General features: G+C 35.6%; 1 protein-coding gene across 1 annotated transcript in view; it reads right to left on the reverse strand.

The window, feature by feature from the left end:
- Positions 1 to 24,981, reverse strand: part of LOC101890934 (low-density lipoprotein receptor-related protein 2) — a 481,392-nt gene that overhangs the window by 455,252 nt on the left and 1,159 nt on the right. The gene's annotated exons all lie outside the window — the stretch shown is intronic.

Consider the following 24,981-nt stretch of genomic DNA (forward strand, 5'->3'; position numbering starts at 1 on the left):
CTCCCGATATTCGGTATTTTGATAATTTTAGCGACATAATTCACCGGAATCGTTTCAAATTTGGTATTTAAAGTTCGTAATGAATACTACAGCCTATGATAGAAAATTGTCTGTGCAGGTCGACGTCTTGTTATAGCCCCATATACCAGTACCTCCCTATATTTGATATTTTGATGATTTTAACGACATTGTTCATCGGAATTGTTTCAAATTTGGTATTTGAAGTTTGTAATGGGTACTACAACCTAAGACAGAAAAATGTCCGTGTAGGCCCACGTCTTCGTTTAGCCCCATATGACGGTACCTCCCGATACTCGGCATTTTCATGATTTCAGCAACATTATTTACCGGAATTCTTTCAAATTTCGTATTGTGAGATCTTAATGGTTACTACAACCTACGGAAAAAAATTTCGTAAGCAGGTCCACGTCTTCGTATAGCCCCCAGATAGCGGTTCCTCCCGATATTCGGCATTTTCATGATTTTAGCAACAGTATTTATCAGAATTATTTCAAATTTCATATTTAAAGTTCATAATGAGTACTACAGCCTACGACAAAATTTTTGTATGCAGGTCCCCGTCTTCATATAGCCCCCATATAACGGTACCTCCCAATATTCGGTATTTTTATGGTTTGTGCGACATCATTCACCGGAATCGTTCCAAATTTCGTATTTGAAGTTCGTAATGGATGTTACAGCCTACGACAGAAGATTGTCTGTAAAGGGTCCACGTCTTCTTGTAGCCACCTTATAACGATTCCTCCCGATTTTCGGTATTTTTTTAATTTTAGCGACATTATTTACCGGAATTACGTATTTGAAGTTCGTAATGGCTGCTACAGCCTATGACAAAAATTTTTGTATGCAGGTCCACGTCTTCGTATAGCCCCCATATGACGGTACCTCCCGATCTTCGGTATTTTTAGCGACAGTATTCCCCTGAATTATTTTAAATTTGGTATTTGAAGTTCGTAATGGGTACTGCAGCCTATGACAAAAAATTACGTAAACAGGTGCACGTCTTCGTATAGCCCCCATATAAGGGTACCTCCCGATATTCGGTATTTTGATGATTTTAGCGACATTATTTACCGAAATTGTTTCAAATCTGGTATTTGAAGTTCGTAATGGGTACTACAGCCTATGGCAAAAAAGATCGGAGGCAGTTTCACGTCTGCGTATAGTCTCCATTTAACAGTTTTCATTTTAGTGGTAGTTTCCGGATGTTTTTTTTTTTTTGAAAATTTTCAAGTTCTATCCAATTGGTGGAGGGTATTAAAAGTTTGGCCCGGCCGAACTTAGCTGTTCTTCTTCTTTTTTATAATTTATGCTCATTTTGAACCTTTGTGGTAAAGGGCACAAAAGACTGACCCAAAATATTTTCCAACTTAAAACCTTATCGGAAATGATTTGGTGGGAATGCATGAAAAAATTACTCAGGTATTTGAAAAAAGCCAATTTCGTAATTCCATGACTGTCTAACCTTTCTAAAACGGTTCTGATATCTAGCAGATGCAATTATTTGTGATTGTATACGCCACGTTTATTGTGTCACCTGTTACACATTTAACATTTTCTGTAGCGGCGGCATCAGCGGACCGGCAACAAGTGGCCTCGATTGGCCAGTAAATTGCCATGCATTTTAATGAATGGTTGGCTGGCTGTCTAGCTAATCCATTTAAAGTTGGATTTTTCTTCAATTACCGCACAAACTGTATTGAACTGATGTAAATACTTAAAATAAGCCACATTTACCAAAACAGAAAAAGAGAAGAAGACCGACCGACCACAAACGTACCCCGAGAACCCATGCAAACTGAAGGTCAAAGAGGAATGGAACAAACAAACCAACAAAAACAACCAATACCAAAAAAAAAAAACAGAGAGTGTTAAAACCATTTCAAATGTCAGAAGAGGTTCAGCGACATCCAGCGTAAGGTTTGATGTCCATTGGCCATTGGTTGATTTGGTTTGGAATTTGTTTTTCTGATTATTTTTTGCGGTTGCAATGTCCGGTTGAGGGTTTTCTGTACAAATATATTCTTCATAGCCATAATTCAGTGACATTTAAACAATGAACAGACAATAAACAACAACAACACCAACAAAAGATTACATTTGTGGGGCTTGAGTAATAATAAGATGAATGTAAAATGGCTTTCAAGTCATCGTTATACCTGTCTGTCCGTCTGTCTGTATGTATGGTGGGTATTATAAAAAAACACAAATGTTTGAGAACAATGTCGAATAATGACTATGTGGTCTGCATGTTAAATAGATATTATTTTTTACGGGTTTCAGTTACCTTCTCTCTCTCGTACCGTTCTCTGGGCTCTCTCTGTTCTTAGCCATATTTGCTTATTGGCCTACATCAAGTTATCGATAACAGAAAATACAAATAATTTATTCAATTTTTTTCTGGGAGGGAGAAAGAATTGTTCTTTTTTCTCTCTCCCTGACCATTACTTTTAATAAAATCTACGTAAATATTCAATCAATTTGCTTAGGAATAATGCAGGAGAGCCAGCGACAAAGAATCGTGATGACGAAGTCAAAACTAGAAACAGGTAGAAAACACCGACAAAATCTTAGAACAAAAGATATGAAAGAAAGAAAAAAAAAATAAAAAAACAAAGCATTAAAAAGCAGTGAAACCCCTCAAGAAACGTCATTATGACAATAAATGACAGACGAGTCAACACGCAAGCGCAAACGCACACGAACGCCTTGTTTTTTTTTATTCGATTCTCTTTGCTTGTACAGAGCAGCAACTGTGGCCTATTGGAAACTACCACGCCATTTCTCTAAGCCATGTTCCTCAATGGTGCTGAAGTCATACCAAGCAACTACAACAAAATGTAAATTTTTCGGTCAACACAAAAACCGGCTAAAATGGTGAGCAGGTTTACCGAGAGAGAGGGAGAGCTCATTAATAGTACAATGATCTCTTTTTCGGAGTGTGCAGAGAAAAAGAGAAAACACACATTTTATCTACTCAGTTACCTACAATTTAAAATTTATTCAGAGAGTAATTGAGAAAACATGAAAAGAGCTGAAAAAGGCTCTCTTAAAATTGCATCACATTAAAATCCAGGGATGGGAAACTTTATTATATGTTCTAGTTTGAGAAAAATTATGTTGATTGTGCAATATTGTTGCATGGGAGAAAAAACTCCAGACCATACAATAAATACGAATTGACCTGCCACGTTGTACGATAGATGTCGCGGTTCCTGGACATAATCCCCATTGCAATTATGGGAATAGTGTCTTATTTTATTTCAGCCATAACATGGGCGTTTGCTGTAGGGAAAGAAAAAAAGGCTTAAATTGAGATAACAAACATTTTAAAGTTTAGAAAAACTATGGATCGGCTAGCCGGTGTTAGACATACGCCAGAGCAGAGAGTGTCAATCCCCCGAACCAATGCCGTCTAATAATTCCTAATTTTTATACCCTCCACCATTCTATGGAGGGTATATTAACTTTGTCATTCCGTTTGTTACTCCTCGAAATACTCATATCAGACCCAACATAGTTTATATTCTTGATCAGCGTAAAATTCTAAGTCAATTTAGCCATGTCCGTCTGTCTGCCTGTCTGTTGTAATCACGCTATCTTTCGAACGAATTGAGATAGAGGGCTAAAATTTTGCACACATGTTTTTTTTGCCAGTAGACAGGTTAGATTCGTAAATGGGTCATGTCGGTCCACGTTTTCATATAGCCCCCCTATAACGGCACCCCTCGATATTCGGTATTTTGATGATTTAAGCGACATTATTTACCGGAATTGTTTCAAATGTGGCATTAGAACTTCGTAATGGATATTACAGCTTATGACAGGGAATTGTCTATGCAGGTGCACGTCTTCGTATAGCACCCCTATAACAGTACCTCCCAATATTCGGTATTCTGATGATTTTAGCGTCATTATTCACCAGAGTAGTTTCAAAATACGTATTTATAGCTCGTAATGTAAACTACAGTCTGTGCCACAAATTTTTTAATGCAGGTGCAGATCTTCGTATAGGCCCCATATATCAGTACCTCCTTATATTCGGTATTTTGACGATTTTAGGTACAATACTGATCGAAACTGTTTGAGATGTCGCATTTGAAGTTCGTAATGGATGCTACAGCCTGTGACAGAAAATTGTCTATGCCGGTCCAGGTCTTCGTATAGCTCTGATATAATGGTACCTCCCTATATACGGTATATACCCCAATATAACGGCTATAGTCGGTATTTTTAAGATTTTTACAGCGTTTTTTAACGGATTTTATTTTTTCCAATTTTGTTTTTCCAAATTGAATGACAGCAAAAAATGTCGGAAATAGCATCAAATTCCAGAGTTAGTTTAGATTTGTTCGAATTGGTCACCTTTGGCACGAATTATGGCTATCAAACGGCCAATGAAAACGTCAAACGCTTCCGGCAGCGTTGCTCTGCGGTACTTTAGCCCATTCCGAGCGAAGCGCTTGCTTGAGGTGATCGACACTCTGGTATTTTTAGGGCCAACCTTGCTTTCCAAAATACTGCAGACACAATAATTCAACGAATTGGTATCCGGAGACTTTGGTGGCCATTGTGCGCTGAAAATGAAGCGAGGAACCTCATTTTGTAACCATTCTTGGGTGGCGCATCCTGAGTTCGATGGTGCTGAGTCCTGTTGAAATGTCCAAGGTCTGCGGCCAAAATGTTTGCAAGCCCAAGGCTTTAATACACCCTCCAGAATATTTTCGCGATAATATTCGGCATTTATTCTGATGCCAGGGTCGATTAATACGAGCGGAGAGCTACCATCAGCTGTTATGGCGGCCCACACCATCACCATGTTCGACGCTTGAGTTCTGGTGGCCAACCGAAGGTGCATATTTTCAGCTGACCTCTTTGGCAAGTAAACACAATCATTTTGTTTGATTACAAAATGCTGAACAACGAACTTTCGGTCAAGCGAATCAACTCTTTAGCCCCTTTGAGTCTAATTTCTTTCTGTTGCGGTGTAAGTTTTTGCACTTCTTGGAATTTCAATGGCTTTACCCCGAGCTCTTTTTTTAATATTTGCCGAATAGAATATTGCGATATGTTCAGCTCACGAGCCATTTTTCGGCCACAGCGACGAGGATTTCGATCAAGTCGCTCCGTTACTTTTCGAACCATTTCTGCTGATGTTGCTGTTTTCTTCAGTCCACTTCTTTGACGTTGGGCTACGCTGCCAGTATCACGGTAACGAGCGATGGTACGAGACATAAAATATTTAATCCCATTTAATGTTGGAGTGCTCTAACGATAGCCACTTGTGGTTTTCCAGCCAAATATAAAGAAATCACATTATCACGCTTCTAAACAATATAACGAGCTGTCACTGGAATAATTTTAAGAGCTGTCGGACGAGTGGCTTACAAATAACAGAAGCCTGAAGTTGGTTGCAGTTTTTTCATCTCACCCTTTATATCTGTCGAAAAAAGTCGACTAATACTTGTTTTATATAAAAACAGACTTTCTGTTCCAGTTGAAGATTTTCTGGTCTTCTCCTGAATGAAGATCGTTGGGCCTATTTTGTAAGTCCTTTTTTTATTGGAGGACCGTGCGGTCCCTAAAAAGATTTCTTTCTGATTTTTATATGAAAAACTTCTAGGTTTTTGTCTTCTACAGAATGATCACTTGTTCTTCTTTGAAAATTCCTTTGGATATTCTATGGGTACACATACATTCTGATCTCGTTTTGGGAGAACTTGTGATATTCCATTGCAACATGTTCATGCCTCCAGTGTGAAGAATTCTATATTAAAATCGAGATTTTTTCTTCTACAGAAAAGTTCAGTCGTGAGAGGTCCTTTGGATTTTTATAAAAAACAACCTTCCAATAGTCTAAAGTAGACATTTAAATATTCCATATACATCAATTTTCTTTATTTTAGATGTGCGTGGAGATAAATTGTAATTTCTTTGGACGAGTTAAATTGTAATGTTATTAACATAGCACTGTTAAGAAGTTAACTGTATTGGAAAAATAAGTGATTTTAAAAATTGTTATTTTTTAATAAAAAATCATAAAAATAACTACGATTAACAAAAGGTAAAAAAAATATACTACCGACTTTGAAAAATTTGGGAATAAGGATAATTTTCGATATTTTGACATTTTGGAAGCCCTTAGGGAGGCTTTTCATTGGGTGGTATTATCTTATCCCCCGGTATCGTAGTTTTCGAACCATGAACAATAATATTGGTGTATACTTAGCCGGCGTAGCTGATTATTCGAATTTATTTTTATGATTTTTATTAAAGAAGTTAGTAAAAATTGTCAAAATTACTTATTTTTTCAATACTGTTAACAGAGCTCTGTTTATAACATTGATATTTAACTCTGCCAAAAATACAATTTATCTTCATGCACATGATTTTATTAAGGAAGTCCTTTATTATTTTCAATAAATACTATTTAAAGTCCTTCCTATTTCGAACGAAAGACGATCTTTAATCGCTAGATCTGTTCCCTTCAATAAAAATCGTTTAAAATTATTTTTTATTTCCCATCCCTGTTGACGACAATTTGTGTGGCAGGACAATTTAAGTTAGAAAAGCCGCATTAATATTCATGTGTCGATTGTGGAAAACCCCACACTGGAAAAATGCTGTTAATGAAACACCTCATATCCGCTTTGACGTAAGATTCAATTGGCACCTGTTGGTGGTGTATTTAAGCGATTGATATAAAAAATGATGGCTAACAGTTTTGCATTGTTAATAAAATCTCAAATAATGGATGCAATCGAAATGAAATATAAGATTGAGCAGCATCTAAAATATTTAGTTTTTAATTAAATAAATTTACAAATTTTAAAGTTCTCCTTCTAACGCGACCTAAGAAATTATAGATGTAATAAATTAGTGCACAAATATCAAGTACAAGGAACTGTGGGATTTGAGAAGAGAGTTAAGGACTGAGAAGAAGACTAACATTTTGGATGGCCATTGATTTTTTTGTAGCGGCATTATTAACGTGGTATTTGAAGTTCGTAATGGATACCACTGCCTAAGACAGAAAATTGTCTTTGCAGGTCAACGTCTTCGTATAGCCCCCATATAACGGTACCTCACGATATTCGGTATTTTGATGATTTCAGCGACATTATAACCGGAATTGTTTCGAATTTGGTATTTAAAGTTGGTAATAGATATTACAGCCTAAGACAGAAAATTGTCTGTGCAGGTACTCGTTTTGGTATAGCCCCCATATAACGGTACCTCCCGATATTCGGTATTTTGATGATTGTAGCGACATTATTCACCGAAATTGTTTCAAATTTGGTATTTGATGTTCGTAATGGATACTACAAAATAAGACAGAAAATTGTCTGTGCAGGTCCACGTTTTGGTATAGCCCCCATATAACGGTACCTCCCGATATTCGGTATTTGATTATTTTAGCGACATTATTCACCGGACTTCTTTCAAATTTGGTATTTAGAGTTGGTAATAGATATTAAAGCCTAAGACAGAAAATTGTCTGTGCAGGTTCACGTCTTCGTATAGCCCCCATATAACGCGACCTCCCAATATTAGGTAGTTTGATGATTTTAGCGACATTATTCACCGGAATTATTTTAAATTTTGTATTTGAAGTTCGTAATGAATACTAGAGCCTATACCAGAAAATTGTCTGTGCAGGTCCACGTCTTCGTATAGCCCCCATATAACGGTACCTCCAGGTTCACGTCTTCGTATAGCCCCCATATAACGCGACCTCCCGATATTCGGCATTTAGATGATTTTAGCGGCATTATTCACCGGAATTGTTTCAAATTTGGTATTTGAAGTTCGTAATGGATACTACAGCCTACGACCAAAAAGTGTCTTTGCAGGTCCACGTTTTGGTATAGCCCCCATATAACGATACCACCCGATATTCGGTATTTTTATGACTGTAGCAACATTATTCACCGGATTTGTTTCAAATTTGGTATTTGAAGTTCGTAATGGATACTACAGCCTAAAACAGAAAATTGTATTTGCAGGTCCACGTCTTCGTATAGCCCCCATGTAACGGTACCACCCGATATTCGGTATTTTGATGATTTTAGCTACATTATAAACAGATTTTTTTCAAGTTTCGCCCTTTACTTTTTTTAATTTTACTACATAACATAATTTTCAACTCTCCGTTTACTTTATTGTGTATCAAGAGAGATAATAAAATATAACAACTTCTACATATTTACATTCCTTGTAAGGAAACCTATTTTCTAGAAATTGCATATATTAATGTTTAATCTAATTTTCCTCAATTTATTTCTTCATAAATAATAAATTTCGTCATTTCAAATCCCTCAAGATTAACATAGACAATTTTGCATTCACATCAAAACAAAAAGGATTAAATTGTAATTTTCTCAACGATTTAATCTTTGACCATAATTGCAATAATTTTAATTACTTATTGTTAATTTTTCGTTCAACTTAATTCACCTATAATTAAAGAAATACATATTTAATTGTTCTGCTCTATTGGCATTAGTATCAAAGCAGACACATATGTATCCATCCATAAATGTGCAAAATATATCTACTTTTCTCCCAGTAACAATTCTAAATATACATACTAACAATTTAATTTTTTCCGATGTTTATTTAGGTAGAAATACAAATTATTTTATTGCTTAGTCAGAGCAAACATTCAACTAAATCACCAAGAGTCTCTAGAAAATTTATTTGCATGGCAAACAGATGGAGAGACAAACAGAAAACCAACGAATGTTTAAGGCTATGATAAATATTTAGATGCCGCTCTGATAAGAATCAAGTTCAACGCGCAAAAAAAAACGAATTGAGTTTTAAAGATATCTGGATAAAGTCAAAGTATGTCGTGTGCATCGGATATAAGGTGTTTTTTCTCGTATAAACAATAAAGGCTAATCTTTAAATTTATAATTTGTCTTTATTTTTGGCACCAAAACATTTTTATAAGACTTTTATTTTTATACCTTTCACCTCACAATGGAGACATTTATTTTTGTAATTTTCTGTGGAGTTTGGTGAAATGACAGTCATTATAATATGGTACCTCCTGATTTTAGGAATTTTTGAATGCTCCCGGCACCATTTAAAATTAAATTAACGGGGTTATGCAAATGTAAAATATATCGATCCACTTTGTAAGGTTATACCCCCCACAATTGGTCAACCTTATTATATCCTCCACCATAGTATGGAGGGTATATTTAGTTTGTCATTCCGTTTGTAACACCTCGAAATATACATTTTACACCCCACAAAGTATATATTCTAAATCAGCATAAAATTCTACGTCGATTTTGAGATGTCCGTCCGTCTGTGGAAATCACTCTAGCTTCCGAACGAATTGAAGTAGATTGATAAAATTGTACTCAAATGTATGTTATGTCTGCAGGACTTTTGGTATTGAAAATGGGCCATATAGGTCCACGTTTTGGTATAGCCCCCATATAACGGTACCTCCCAAAATTCGGTATTTTGATGATTTTATCTACATTTTTTCCGGAACTATTTCAAATTTAGTATTTGAAGTTCGTAATGAATACTACAGCCTATGATTGTCTCTGCGGGTCCACGTCTTCGTATAGCCCCCATGTAAAGGTACCCCCGGTATACGGTATTTTGATGATTTTACCGAAATTATTTAGCGGAATTATTTCAAATTTTGTATTTGATTCTACAGCCTATGCCAGAAAATTGTCTGTGCAGGCTTATGACAAAAGTTGCGTATGCAGGTCCACGTCGTAGTATAGACCCCAATATACGGCTACATTCGGTGTTTTTAAGATTTTAAAAGAATTTTTTATGGATTTTAATTTTTTGAAAATTGCCAAATTTGTACCAAATGTTGGAGGGTATTCAGAGGCCGAAATTACAACATTTTTACTTGCTGATATTTGCAGGAAAAAACCCAGTAGCTTATGAGAGCAGAGATAAAAATAGGAAACAGGCATAATTTGAAAGGTTAAAGAAGATACCAGGCTGTCTTGCCATCTTAACACCTGATCTTATGCTTATAGAAATATTAGAGTGTGCCAAGTTGGAAAATAATCGGCTGCCCATTTAGCCCATTTAAAAAATCCACTTTCATTTTTCATTCATTCTTTAAAAAAAGTTCACGTCTATTACTCTAGGAATCATTCGAAAAAAATCTTTGAAAAATCCACCTTCGTTGCCCTGGGAATCATTCTAAAAAAATTTTTTAGAAATCCACGATCGTTGGCTTGGGAATCATTCGAATAAAAATCTTTAAAAAATCCCCTGTTGTTACTGTGAAGATCCTTGGAAAAATTCTTTTAAAAATACACGTAAATTGGTCTAATAATCCTTGAAAAAATTAACTAAAAATGCACTTTTGTTGTTCTGAAGAGCTAACGGAAAAATCCTTTAAAATTCCACGCTTATTGGTATAAAGTCTTTGGAACACAATCTTTAAAAAAATCAAGTTTATTGGTCTGAAGATCCTTGTAAAAATTCTTTAAAAAATCCACGTTCGATGGCCTGAAGATCCTTGTAAGAATTCTTTAAAAAATCCACGTTCGATGGCCTGAAGATCCTTGTAAGAATTCTTTAAAAAATCCACGTTTATTGGTCTGATGGCCTTTGGAAAAATTCTTTAAAAAATCCACGTTTATTGGTCTGAAGATCCTTGGAAAAATTCTTTAAAAAATCCACGTTTATTGGTCTGAATATCCTTGGAAAATTCTTTAAAAAATCCACGTTTATTGGTCTGAATATCCTTGGAAAATTCTTTAAAAAATCCACGTTTATTGGTCTGAATATCCTTGGAAAAACTCTTTAAGAAATCCACGTTTATTGGTCTGAATATCCTTGGAAAATTCTTTAAAAAATCCACGTTTATTGGTCTGAATATCCTTGGAAAATTCTTTAAAAAATCCACGTTTATTGGTCTGAATATCATTGGAAAATTCTTTAAAAAATCCACGTTTATTGGTCTGAAGATCCTTGGAAAATTCTTTAAAAAATCCACGTTTATTGGTCTGAAGATCCTTGGAAAATTCTTTAAAAAATCCACGTTTATTGGTCTGAAGATCCTTGGAAAATTCTTTAAAAAATCCACGTTTATTGGTCTGAAGATCCTTGGAAAATTCTTTAAAAAATCCACGTTTATTGGTCTGAAGATCCTTGGAAAATTCTTTAAAAAATCCACGTTTATTGGTCTGAAGATCCTTGGAAAATTCTTTAAAAAATCCACGTTTATTGGTCTGAAGATCCTTGGAAAATTCTTTAAAAAATCCACGTTTATTGGTCTGAAGATCCTTGGAAAATTCTTTAAAAAATCCACGTTTATTGGTCTGAAGATCCTTGGAAAATTCTTTAAAAAATCCACGTTTAGTGGTCTGAAGATCCTTGGAAAATTCTTTAAAAAATCCACGTTTATTGGTCTGAAGATCCTTGGAAAATTCTTTAAAAAATCCACGTTTATTGGTCTGAAGATCCTTGGAAAATTCTTTAAAAAATCCACGTTTATTGGTCTGAAGATCCCTGGAAAATTCTTTAAAAAATCCTCGTTTATTGGTCTGAAGATCCTTGGAAAATTCTTTAAAAAATCCACGTTTATTGGTCTGAAGATCCTTGGAAAATTCTTTAAAAAATCCACGTTTATTGGTCTGAAGATCCTTTAAAAAAATCGACGTTTATTGATCTGAAGATCCTTGGAAAAATTCTTTAAAAAAATCTACGTTTATTGGTCGGAAGATCCTTGGAAAAATTCTTTAAAAAATCCACGTTTATTGGTCTGAAGATCCTTGGAAAAATTCTTTAAAAAATCCACGTTTATTGGTCTGAAGATCCTTGGAAAAATTCTTTAAAAAATCCACGTTTATTGGTCTGAAGATCCTTGGAAAAATTCTTTAAAAAATCCACGTTTATTGGTCTGAAGATCCTTGGAAAAATTCTTTAAAAAATCCACGTTTATTGGTCTGAAGATCCTTGGAAAAATTCTTTAAAAAATCCACTTTTATTGGTCTGAAGATCCTTGGAAAAATTCTTTAAAAAAATCCAATTTTATTAGCCAGAAGATCCCTTGTAAAGTTCTGTAATATAAGACTCGTTTATTGGTCTGATGATCCTTGGAAAAATTCCTTAAAAATCCACATTTATTGGTCTGGGAATCATTGGCAAAAATTCCTTAAAAATCTACGTTTATTGGTCTGAAGATCCTTGAAAAAAAATTTTTTAAAAAAATCTACGTTTATTGGTCGGAAGATCCTTGGAAAAATTCTGTAAAAAATCCACGTTTATTGGCCTGAAGATCCTTTAAAAATTTTTTTAAAAAATCCACGTTCGATGGTCTGAAGATCCTTGTAAGAGTTCTTTAAAAAATCCACGTTTATTGGTCTGAAGATCCTTGGAAAAATTCTTAAAAAAAATCAACATTTTGAGTTGGAAAAATTCTTTAAAAAATCCACGTTTATTGGTCTGAAGATCCTTGGAAAAATTCTTTAAAAAATCCACGTTTATTGGTCTGAAGATCCTTTAAAAAATCCACGCTTATTGATCTGAAGATCCTTGGAAAAATTCTTAAAAAAATCTACGTTTATTGGTCTGAAGATCCTTGGAAAAATTTTTTTAAAAATCCCTGTTTATTGGTCTGAAGATCCTTTGAAAAATTATGTAAAAAATTCACGTTTATTGGTCTGAAGATCCTTGGACAAAATTCTTAAAACAAAAATCTTAAAATTAGAAGATTTTACGCTTATGGTTCTCATGTTACTGAAAAAGAATAAAATTCTTTAATATGTCATTCGCTCTTTTCAATTCTCCAAAAAAATCCGCACTGCAGTATGATATCCTTGGCCAAGAACGAACGAAATCATATTTTTCATTGCTTCCGATGAGAATAGTTTTTGACATTAAAGTGGCTATAAATATGTGTCACTGAAGTGTGACATTCAGCTATTAGCTTATGTGCGACACACACACACATTTTTGTTGGAGTTTTGTTGTAAATGTAAACAGGCGAACTGGTGCTGGCCAGCGTTACAAAATACAACGTTGGCTGGTACTGACCATTCCCCATTTGCTATGCGTTGAGATGAGATGGCCAATGGATGCCACCACATATGATGATGGGTTTTTGTGTTTGACTCTCTTGTCGATGGTGTTGTTGTTGCTTTTGTGGTATATCGTTACTTGTCTGACTTTATTTTGTGGGTTGACCTCAAAAATGTAAATGAAGCAAATTGTTAAATTGTGAATCTTTTTACCCTCACAAGCAATAGCAACATGGAAGGCACGACCGACCTAGTCTTTCGTATATTCTATTTTTTCCATTTGGAGTTTAGATTTTCTAGGTTATCACTTGGATGAATGAAGTGCTGTGTGTGTGCGAGTGTGTGAGAGGCTCTTCTAACCATTTTATCTTTTAATTTATGGTTGCTAGTGGATGGAACAAGGACACACTTACAAAATGCTGTACGCCCAGATATTTAACATTTCTGGTTGTTAGCCTGTCTAGTGCATAGTTTTTTTCAAAATATTTTTAAGGTTTCTCTTTCTTTGTGTGTGTGTGTTTCTCATTTGAAGATGATGGCAAGATTTGAAAGATAAACCTTGAAAGAAGGATACAAATTAATATTTGTGGATAAGTTGTTTGTACTTGAGTGGATGTGTTGGAGATGGGGATTCGAAAAACAGAAAAGAGGGTTCTAATGTTTGAAAACAACATGTCAGAAAGTATACTCAGTTTACCCTGATATATATAACCTTGATATATGACCGATTACATTCTTAACAAAGTTAGATACCAAAACCAGGATGTGCTTGAATGCAGGGTACATTAACTTCGTTATTTCGTTTGTAACTCCTCAAATTACTCATGTCAGACCCAACAACGTACATATATTATCGATCAGCGTAAAATTCTAAGTCAATTCTAAGTCGTTGTTTGTCTGAATGTCTGTCCATCTGTCTGTTGTAATCACGATATCTTTCGAGCAAATGGAGATAGAAGGCAAATATTTAACACACGTGTGTATTTTGCCAGTAGGCAGGATAAATTCGTATATGAGTCATGTCGGTCCACGTCCCCAACCCCACCTCTCTATATCTGGTATTTTTATGATTTTAGCGACATTATTCACAGGAATTGTTTCACATTTCCTATTTGAAGTTCGTAAAAGACACTTCAATCTATGACGGAATATTGTCTATGCAGGTCCACGACTTCGTATAGCCCACACATAACGATACCTCCCATTATTCGATATGTTGATGATATTAGCGACATTACTCACAGGAATTGTTTCACATTTCCTATTTGAAGTTCTGAATCGGTACTTCATTTTGAATTTTGAATAGCCCCCAACATTTGTAAAGAATTTGGCAATTTTCAAAAAAAAAAAAAAACAGTTAAAAATTCTGTTAAAATCTTAAAAATACCGAATGTAGTCGCCTAGGGTTTATACGACTACGTGGCAACCTTTGTCATAATCCATTATAATATTCAAATGCGAAACTTGAAAAAAAAAAATCGGTGAATAATGTCGCTAAAATTATCAAAACTACCGAATATCGGGAGGTACCGCTATATGATGGCTTCGAAGGCGTGGACCTGCACAGACACTTTTCTGTCCAAACCAAATTTGAAACATTTCCGGTGAATAATGTCTCTTAAATCACCAAAATATCGAAAAAAGGGAGGTACAAGGGTGGGAGGGCTATACCAAAACGTGGACCTACATGGTCCATTTTCAATACCAAAAATCCTGCTGACATAATCTACATTTTAGTAAAATTCTATCAACTTACTTCATTTCGTTCGAAAGCTAGAGTGATTTCCACAGACGAATAGAGGGTCAGGCATTGCTAAATCGACATACCTCCTATCCTATGAGAAAATTAACAGTTAATTTAGAAAAAATGCTAAAAATGTCGAAAATAAAGCAGGGGTTTCATAAATAAATATTATGCATACAAGTTTCATTTGTACAGAGATTCACAATAAAAATGTCCGATGGGGATGGGCAGATGGGGAGATGGGCAATATCGGTCCATTCCTCCCGGAACCTCGCCCAAAAAAAATTTTTTTTCACAGAGAATAATTATCATCGAAATAACAGTCTCTATGGACCAAATCCATTTCATTTGTAGTCGATCTGGCGATGCCCGCCCGTCCGCCTATTTGTCCATCTGGCTGGCTTGTGGGCGCGATAACTCTCAAAGAGTATACTCGATTCCGTCCAAACTTGATACATCGTAATTTTATTATCAAATTTAGATCGAGTTCAGAAATGGACAATATCGGTCCACTATTTCTGGTACCACCCCCACAAAAGGTCGAAATTTTTAAAAATCTAGTTTACAGCATAGAAAGAGAAAGGATAATCCGACTTTGCTCCAACTTTGGAAATTGAAATATTTACATCAGTGCGAAAATGGGCAATATCGATCCACTCCATGAAGTACTTCCCCACGAAGGGGCAACATTTTGAATAATTTTAACTCTTATAAAATGTGATGTAAGAGTCCGATGGTCTTCAAATTACACTCATCACAATATTTTTACTAACTCACGGTCTGGTGTGAAGATGATAGAGATCGGACCAATTCTTTTGGTACCTAACCCCCCCTATAGGGTTCAAGATTGTGATTATCCATGAAGATTATAAAAGGTGAAATTTACCTTTGATTCTATTCAGACTTGGTTCATATGTTTCATCCGATTTGGTGTTAAAGTCCCATTTACAATCATGTTTGGTATCAGATATCAGATACAGCTCAGAAATACCTTTGCCAAATTTTATTGAGATCGGTTCAGATTTGTATATAGCTTCATTATTTATCTTCATCCATTTTGGATTTTTCCATATTTGACTGCATTTTTCTTTTTTGTGAAACTTGGTTCCCAGACATCTATAGCTCCGATATATTTTTTGATAGATTCCTTCTTCAAGTCATATCAATCTATAGCAATGTTATTTGGTACAAATGCCTCTGTCAAATTTGGTAGAAATCGATTCAGAGTTGGACATACCTTCCATATATTATTTCCTCTGATTTCAGACTATAACTAGTTTAAAGCCATAATAGGCTTTCAAAAAAGGTTCATAACTGGAGCGATTCTCAATAAAAACGTTTCTTTGTTGCTAGTGGCTCTACTAATTATGCATAGTGGTGATGGGTATCATATAGTCGGTCCGCCCGAATTTTGCCCTTTCTTTACTGGTTTTGAAAAAGGACAGACATATCTAAACGATTTCTAAAATAATTTCCTTTCTTGTATTTCGACAATTTTCCCATTTTTAAGGCATCCAATAAGAAATAACAAAATTTTGTTAAATTTCGTTTCAACACTCTGAAATGTGCTTTGACATAGGTATCCATTTTCCAACTCTATGTTCATGATTGACACAATAATTGGCATCATGTGGTCGATGTGCGATGTGATTCTCATCTTCGTTCTATCTACTCTTATTAATGGTAGCTAATCAAAAAAAAAAAAAAAGGAAAAAGGAAGTCGATCTAAAATTCACCAACAACATAATTGCCTACAAGACCTATTTTTTGGGTGGGTTCATCAATCTAGACAGAATTTATGTGGCCACCTTATGAAGTTTTCTTTCCAAGTCACTTTTATTTATTGGTCCAAATTTAAAATTACACACACACGCACGCACGCATCACATCAGATCACAGAAGACTAGGAAGATGAAACCAACCAAATTCATGTTCTACTCAAAAAATTGGGTTGCTGTTGATGCTGCTGCTTTGATTCATTGGCACGATAGAGTAATGCGAGTTTGGTAGAGATTTGAGGAAACGAGGAGGTCGGTGCGATGAAAGCATAAAAGCATGAATTTTTACCGAGATTCTGTGAAGAATAGATTTCTAAAAGAACACTCACACACACATATGCACACGCACACACTTACACATCTGCATAAGCTATGAGCCCATATTTACATATACAATAACCCAAAACACTCTGGCAAAAAGAATAGTGGCAATCAGAAACGTGTCAAAAACGAACCAGAAGCCAATAGAACTGGATTTTTTCGAAAAAGACAAGAAAAAAAAAAAAACAACAACAACTTTGAAATGCTAATAGTTGTTGTTGGCTAGATCTAACCCCCCTTTCCCTATTCGATTTCCCCTTCAGCAAAAAGGCAAGCCAAAAAGCTTTCATTTGTTCGCAGATGTTAATGGGTTATCTTTCCTTTGCTCTGCGAAAAAGGCAAAGTACCGGGAGCACCACAACAAAAACTACGGCTATGAGTTGATGGCACATTATTTTTCTTGGCTGCTCAGTGGTGTTGTTGTTGTTGTTGTTGTTTGTGTTGCTATAGTTGGTCTTTTGCTGTTGCTGTTATTTACTATTTTGCAAACAAATGGAGAAAAAAAACGGCAATGAAGAATCATGCAAAAGAAGAAAAGACGAAAACTTTCACCGAGCAACCAAACAGCAACAGCAGCCGCATTCATTCTTCGGCTAGAGCTGCTACCAACAGCAGCAACAACAACAACACCACCACAACTACTGGCACAATAATTTCCAATATAACGTATAATGGCGTAGTTTCAATGAACTTTTTTCTTTTTGCTCTCAACTACAACTTGGTTGCATACAGCAAAGGTTTCTAAACTAGCAGAGATCCTATTAAATTTTAAAGCAATAGAAAATGTGTTAAGCACATTTATATCATAATTTATATACCCTCAGGCATATGGCTAGAGAGGGTATATATCATTTGATGGGGTCAAAATGTGCCTAGTCGAAAAACGTTTTTTCACCCTAGGTATCTTTGGACCAAATCCGTTTCAGGACATTTGGAGTCGATCTAGCGAAGTGAGTCCGTCCGTCTGTCTGGCTGGTGCGCACGATAACTCTCGCAGGGAATATTCAGTTTGGTCCAAACTTAATACATCGTAATATTTTTGTCAAACTTAAATCGAGTTGGGAGTTGGGCAATATCGGTCCACTCCTTCTGGTACCTCCCCAACAAAACATCGATATTTTCTAAAAATATATTTTCTGCACAGAAAGAGAATTCTACTCTAACTTTGCAAATCCTAATATTTGCATCAGTGCTAGGTTAGGTGTGAAAATGGAAAATATCGGTCCACTCCCCCACAAAGGGTCAAAATTTTGAATAATTACAACTCTTATAAAATGTGATGTAAGAGTCCGATTGTATTCAAATTTTACGCATCCCAATATTTTTATTAAACAATGGTCTGGTGTTAAGATGGAATATATCGGCCTACTCCTTCTGGTACTTCCTTCACAAAACATCGATATTTTCAAAAAATATATATTTTCTGCACAGCAATAGAAACGATAATCCAGTTTTGCTCCAATTTTGCAAATCCTAATATTTGCGTCAATTCTAGGTCAGGTGCGAAAAATCCTCCCCCACAAAGGGTCAAAATTTTGAATAATTACAGGTCTTATAAAATGTGATGTAACAGTCCGATTGTCTTCAAATTTTACGCATCCCAATATTTTTATTAAACCATGACCTGGGGTTAAGATATCGGTCTACTACTTCTGGTACCTCCCCCACAAAAGGTATCATATTTCAAAACAAAAAAAATAAAGAAATGTTTTCTGCACAGAAAGAGAAACGATAATCCGATTTTGGTCCAGCTTTGCAAATATTAATATTTGGGAGATTGCTAGGTCAGGTGCGATGGACAATATCGGTCCACTCCGTCAAGTACCTCCCCCACAGAGGTTCGAAATTTAAAATAATAAGTCTTATAAAATGTGATGTAAAAGTCCAAGTGTCTTCACAATTCACAGATCTCATAAAATTGGATATACAGGGTTGCCCATATTCGACGGACCCATCTGGCAACGCCATAACTTTTCACAGAGATGTCAAATCGCTTAATGACATACCCCGTTTGAAGCGTCAGTCCAAGCAGATTTTTACCATGAACAAATACACGCCACGTGAGCGCTCTGAAACAGTTGAAATTTACATTTAACAGAAGAAGTCAATTGTGAAAACTCAACTCCTGATTTTAAAATATTAAAAAATGTGAGAAGTGCGCTTTCTAAGAACACCATTAAGCGTTTATACGAAAAATTTTCGACTGGTAAGGCTCTTTCTAATCCGATGAGGCCAAGGCGATCGGCCGAGAATATCGCTGCCGTACGAGCCAGTGTTGAGAGGTCCCCAAGAACATCCCAAAAACGCCGTTCTCAGCAGTTGGGCATGGCTCGGTCCACTTTACAACGGATTATTCGCATTGATTTGCATTTGTTCCCGTACAAAATTCAATTGACGCAAAGAATGTTGCGTGCGAACAAGCCTCGTCGATTGGAATGGACCCAAAGGTCCGTCGAATATGGGCAACCCTGTACATGTTAGATTTTCTTGTAATTTTGCCCATACCAATAATTTTATCTGTATTAGATAAAATATGAAAATGGAATACTTCTGTCGACTATACTGGGTGAGATAAAAAAAAACTCCAGCAACGCCATAATTTTTACATTTTTGTTTTTTATTAAATCAAAGCAAAAAATGTCGGAAATATCATCAAATTTTAGATTTATTCGAAATGGTCACCTTTTGCATGAATTATGGCCTTCAAAGGTCACTGAAACCGTCACACGCTGCCCGAATATTGCTTTTCGTTATTTTGGCCCATTCCTGGCGAAACGCTTGCTTGAAGCTTTGGTATTTTTTAGTACAAACCTTGCTTTCCAAAATACTCCATACCAATAGTCTAACGGATTGGTATCCAGAGATGTTGGTGGCAAATGTGCGCGTACTGAGTCCACCCATTCTTGGGTGGCGCGTGCTGAGTCCGATGGTGCTGAGTCCTGTTGGAATGTCCAACGTCTGCGGCCCAAGGCTTTAATACACCCTTTTGAATATTTTCGCGATAATATACGGCATTTATTCTGATGCCACGGTCGATTAATACGAGCGAAGAGCTACCATCGGCTGTTATGGCGGCCCACAACATCACCATGGCCGGCGCTTGAGTTCTGGTGACCAACCGAAGGTTCACATATTCGGCTGACCTCTTTGGCAAATAAACGTGATCATTTTGTTTGTTTACAAACTGCTGGACAACGAATGTTTTCTCTTCGCAGAAAACCAAATTCCGCAGTTCACCACTTTCGGCTTAGCAAAGCAACTCTTTAGCTCATTTGAGTCTATTTTCTTTCTGTTGCGGTGTAAGTTCTTTCACTTTTTGGCTTTGAAAAATCAGCTTTACCCCGAGCTCATTCTTCAATATTTTCCGAATGGAATACTGTGACATGTTCAGCTCACGAGCCTTTTTTCGGTCACTGCGACGCGGTTTTCGATCAAGTCGCTTCTTTATTTTTCGAACCATTTCTGCTGAAGTTGCTGTTTTTTTCCGTCCACTTCCTTGACGTCGGGCTACGCTACCAGTATCACGGTAACGAGCGATGGCACGAGACACAAAAGATTTCTTCACATTTTAAATGCTGGAGTGCTCTAACGATAATCACTTGTGGTTTTCCAGTCAAATACAACGAATAACTTTTTTTCTGGGAAATCCTCATCTAAAGGCTTTTGTACGCATGTAAACAATATAATGGGCTGTCACTGGCATAATTTTAACAGCTGTCGGACGAGTGTCTTAGCTATGACAGCAGTCTGAAGTTGGTTGCAGTTTTTTCATCTCACCCCGTATCTGGTACCCCATACACATTTTAACATTATCTAAAAATTATCACAAATTGCATATAAAGTGAAGGCTGTAGTCGATATAGTCCAAACCTGGCACGTCGCAATATTTATATCATATTTATTTAGGTCCTATGCGAAATGGATAATATTAGCCCATTGAGGGTCAACAGTTTGAATAATTATAACACAAGTCAAAATATATTTAAGTAATCGAACATAGGCTGAGGGTATAAATCTGTCGGCAAAACCGACTGATACTATTTAATTTGTTTTTGCTGATTTGTGTGAGATGCGTTTAATTTCAATGTTCCAAACATAGATTTCCACGAAATTTGTCATTTCTATTAAATAAAATATATATATATATATATATATATATATATATATATATTTTTTTTTTTTTTTTAAATTTCACTTACCTGTTTATTATCGGCGTTGCTTTTCAATTGACGAATCCAAAGAAGATAAAAAGGATTTTCAGTTGATGAGTTCACTATCTGTTATAGGATATTAATCAATTCGAAGTTTGATTACACGTTGCACTTTCTATGAATAATTTTCAATTAGTTTAGAGTGTTTGACAGGATAGCACATTTATAAGAGATGTATAATAAAGTTTTTGAACTTTTATGGTAATAGAGTTAAGTTTTTAAAATAGGAGGATTTTCCGAGTCGAAGACAGTTTTATTATCCTAATTGAACCTAAACTCACGAATAACTATTAAGTTGTTTGGAAAATGCCATATTTGGGTTTGAAACCCCTAATTTTAGAATGCATTTTTCACCTTAACTGTTTAAGGTTTCTGAGGAAGGTAAAACAACTAGGATGGGAGCGATATAAGTTGTGCTCAAACCTTATCTATTTTTGGTACAAGATCGATGAATACTCCTGAATTTCAACTAAATCGAATTATCCTTTTGCATTCTATAAGATATATGAGGTTTGATCGTTTGTTGATGGAACTGAGGTGATTCTAAAACATATATTACGATGGTCCGACATATCCAAATTCCCACAGGATCTACTGTAGGTATATTGAGAAGTGTGTGAGACGTTTGAAAAAATTTATGCAATTATTTATGAGAGTTAAAGATATTCAAAATTCGGGAAGCAGTGGAGGACGTTGCAGGAAAAAAGTGTTCCAATATTGCCCAAGTTTGTAAATGTCCAAATAAAAATGTTTCAATTTGCGTAGCTTTAAAATCGAAAAGTTACATTATCTTCGTTAAATATGTGATTTTTTTATACCCTTCACCATATTATGGAGGGTATATTAAGTTTGTCATTCCGTTTGTAACACCTCGAAATATACATTTTAGACCCTACAAAGTAAATATATTCTTGTTCAGCATAAAATTCTATGTCGGTGTAGCGATGTCCCTCCTTCTGTCCATCTATCCGTCTGTGGAAATCACTCTAGCTTCCGAACGAAATGAAGTAGGTTGATAACATTTTACTCAAATGTATATAATGTCTAAAGGACTTTTGGCATTGAAAATGGGTCACGTAGATCCACGTTTTGGTATAGCCCCCATATAACGGTACCTCTTGATATTTGGTATTTTAATATAACGACTGCATTCGGTATTTTTAAGATTTTAACAGAATTTTTGACGGATTTTATTTATTTATTTATTTTTTTTTTGAAAATTGCCAAATTCCTTCCGGCCGAACTTACAGCTTTTTAACTTGTTAATATTGCCGGCTTATGGAAAGGGGACAGAATGAATGGACCAACACATCCCATCTTCACAAAGGATCTGGCATTGATAGAAATAAAAAATAAAAAAACGATGCACCTTTTCACCTTTGACAGAGATATCTAAAGGAGCGGGAAATGGAATACTATCGTTGAGAGTCATAGTGCGCCTCAACCCGTCAGACAGACTCCAAATGTCCAAAAAATTAAATTTGTTTATTGAGACATATTTTTCTGATCGAATCGAGAGAGCTACATGAATTCTGCACTGATGTTTCCTTGTCTGTTGGAATATCAAATAGAATGGTGGCATACAGAATTTGAAAATTGAAAATTATTTCGATGAGTTACAAACGGAATGACGAACTTAATATTCCCTCCATACGGGTATAAAAATATTCGTGGTTGATCCGATGACCATACAAAACGACAGAGTACACTATATAACTTCGAGAAGAGTTATATTTAAAAAAACATATATCGGAGCCGAGTTGCAAAAAATGGAAAAATGCGTCCCAAAATATATCTGTGAAAGCTATATCTGAACCCATTTTCTCCGAATTCGATTTACTTGCTTCTAGACTGAATTAGGTCGAATATGCTAAAATTCAGATCATTTGGACTGATATTGGCCATATGGTACACAATTAACCCGTAATCGGTTAAGATATATGTGGGAGCTATATCCAAATCAAAACCGAACTTGATACAATTTGTCATAGGTATTTAGGAGCTCTATAAGCTGACTGGTACGGAATATCATTCTTGTCGAATGCATATTACGAATGTGCGGGACTTAAACACCAAATCGTATGAAACATATATATGGAAACTATAGGTACATATATCTGAACTGATTTTCTCTGAATTCGATGTACTTGCTTCTAGTCCGAATTCGGTCGGATATACCAAAATGCAGGTCATTTGGATTGATATTGGCCCCTTAGTGCACAATTAACCCGAAATCGGTTAAGGATACATAAGGGAGGTATATCTAAATCTGAACCTATCTTGACAAAATGTTATACACTTATATCAGAGCTGTATCTGATATCTGATAGCAAATATCATTGATGTGGATTGCATATTACGCTTGTGAGGGACTTTGAACCCCAAATCGGATGACACATATATATGGGAGTTATAGCTATATCTGAACTGATTTTGTACCAAATTTGAAGTGCTGGTTTCTAGGATGATTTCAGTCGTAATTGTCAAAAATTCAGTCCATTTTGGGTGATATTGGCCCCTTAGTGCACAATTAACCCGAAATCGGTTGAAGTTATATATGGGAGCTATAGCCTAATCTGAACCGATCTGGATAAAATTTGATACAGGTATTTTCGAGTAGTATCTGATGTCCGGTACCAAATATCATTCTTATGGAGTGCATAGTACGCATGTGAGGAACTAAAAACCCCGAATCGGAAGAAACATATATATATGGGATTTCCTACAAAGTTGATGTACTCGCTTCTGGACTGAATTCGTTGTGATGTACCAAAATTCAGGTCATTTGAATATTGGCCATTTCGTGCACAATTAACCCGAAATCGCTTGAAGATATATGGGAACTACGTCTTAATCTGATTCGATTATCATAAATTTCAATAGGGTTCGTTCTTAGGCCAAACAAATATTTTTTGCAAAATTTCACCTTAATCGGATAGTAAATGCGGATAGTAAATGGACGGACTGACATGCATAAATCGACTCAGAAAGTGATTCTCGCTATGTTACAAATATCTCTATCTCCATGTTACAAACAAATGCTCAAAGACATAATACCCTTACCACTATGTAGTGTAGGGCATAAATATTAATGTAGGTTCAGGTTTTGAAAGAAAGAATCATATAACGATATTGTAGATATTTTAAAGATATTGGTCACATTTTAAGCCCAATGGGCTGTAATTGGGTATTTGCTAGCTGTAAGGGCTTAGAAGTCTATCTTACTCAAATATATTATATTATTTCTGGTTTGGATGTATTATCCATAAGGTAGTCGTAATCCAGATTTAAGGTTCTAAAGTCCTAAGTTACATTTTCCACCGATTTTATTATTAGTTATTTTAGATTATTTATTTTTTTAATAGCAAAAAAACTTTCTTCGAACAAATTCCTATTAAACAGCCCTCTCCACAAAAAAAAAAAAAAAAACACTTGTTGCACTGCTATTTACTCAAACAACACTGTATTGCTAACTATTTTGAATGTGTGTGGCATCCGCACGTACCTACATACGTACGTACGGTTTGTTGTCTCTCTGGCTCTTCCAAACACGCTGAGGCTAAGTTTGGTCGGATGTTAACCTCATTTTTCGTAGAATTTTAAAGTTTTTTTTTTCACTTCTTTCTTATTTTCTTTACCGGGATATTTCTTCATTCTTCGTTTGGTTGTTTTTTTTCTTTCAACTTTGTTTTGTTTATTATGATATTGCTGCTGTTGCTGCTGCTACTACTCTTACAGCCTTTGTTGTTCTTTTTGAGAAGAACATTAAAACTTTGTTTACAAATCATTTCCTTCCCCACGCCGTCTTTGAAGGTTGGTGGGGGATTGGGGAAGGAAGGGGAGATAGTCAGAGAGTGACGAATGAATGTGATTTAGGTTTGGCTGGC

The sequence above is a fragment of the Musca domestica genome, unplaced genomic scaffold, assembly GCF_030504385.1.
Source record: "Musca domestica strain aabys unplaced genomic scaffold, Musca_domestica.polishedcontigs.V.1.1 18, whole genome shotgun sequence".
NCBI classification, from domain to species: Eukaryota; Metazoa; Arthropoda; class Insecta; order Diptera; family Muscidae; genus Musca; species Musca domestica.